Genomic DNA, 1,530 nt, shown 5'->3' with positions numbered 1-1,530 from the left:
CTTCGGTCCCTTCGTAGACTGATCCAAGTGGTCACCCACCCGCACATTGACCGCAGCCAACGATGCTTGACTTCTTTGTTCTACTAGGAACCGTGTCTTAACTATTAATCCAACTGCGGGACTCAATATAAAGACTGGCTTATAAAAACCTGTCAGGTTGAAAAACCGATAGCACAAATTAAGTAAGGGTAACACAAAGATGCATCCAGAATGTACTGTGTGATTCGAACCTGCACACCTTACGCTTCACAGCTTTTGGGGGAAGGACAATACCCCTCGGCACATAAAGGCCTCAATTTTAATTATTCACCATAAGTTTTTTTCTTCCTACTTCAATAAAGGGCATTATTCTTTATTTTTTCTTTTGCAAGCACTCAAGTTCTTCAATAATAGGCCTTCCTTTTTGCTTTTACTTTAATGGGATTTAACTTCGTGTGGTATTTCTCTTTTAGCAGCGAACTGCTTTATTTCATTTTATTTTATTACCGGATTTGAATTATTGGACTTACGACCTTCAGTGTTCAATTCCATAGCTTTGTCATCTCGAACCCAACTCAAAAAACTAGGGAATTTCTAGAAGAAGCTTTGCCACAAACAAGCCATCGCGGAGAATTTTTTGATGGATTAGACCCGCACTGAGAAGAAAGCGAATGCCTTGACGGTCAACTCTAGAGCTAGGAAATTCTAACCCAAAGATTCTGTCACACTCAGAATATTTTACGTCAGCACTGTGATCGTTGCGAGCCGGTAGCAGAATTAATATCGACCAGCAATTGCTGGGATTCGAACCTGGATCGCCTTATTGGGTGGCCAGCGTTTTATCGCCTGAGCCAAGGTATGGCTCTCCCGAGATTTTTTAGTGACAATTTGACTACACTCCTTCAGCTGCGAATAACATACAAGTGCTTAATCTCAATGTCAAATTAAATTAAGCATTTGAATATTATTATTTGTTTATAAGCGCTGAGATTCTTAAACGACACCGTGGTACGAACCTGCCACATTCACAGCTGAAGACTTTATCTTAAAAACTTTCACGCCATACTTCATACAAGCGGTTGATGATAAGATTTTCGGCTGGGATAGCATAGTTGGTAGAGTGTTGGTTCCATGTCTGAGAGGTTATGAGTTCGATTCCACCCCGTGTACTAAATGGTGACTGGTACACGCAAAATCTGTCGAATTCACAAAGTCCTCCAAGTTCCTATAACCAATCAATACCTCTGGGGATTGCCAACTGATCGTGCGCAGGTCAAAATTATGATCTATGAATGAATGGATTCTCCCAGCAAAATGGCATGTGACGTATGTTGTTGGCCCCGGATCATCATCAGAGGTGTTTCCCAGAACGTCGCCAATTGTGCAGCTCTAGTGAGACTTTAATGAAAATATCGTACTGTAAAATTTTAATTTAATTTTTGGAGTTATTAGACAATACTTAATCAATCAAACAATTGATATCAGTTTGATGATTTGTGAACAATATGCTCATGCTCTTGCTTATTTATGTAGCAAAATTATTAGGTTTAT

This window comes from Parasteatoda tepidariorum, chromosome 10 (assembly GCF_043381705.1).
Source record: "Parasteatoda tepidariorum isolate YZ-2023 chromosome 10, CAS_Ptep_4.0, whole genome shotgun sequence".
Taxonomy (NCBI): domain Eukaryota; kingdom Metazoa; phylum Arthropoda; class Arachnida; order Araneae; family Theridiidae; genus Parasteatoda; species Parasteatoda tepidariorum.
Note: the sequence above shows the minus strand (reverse complement) of the source record.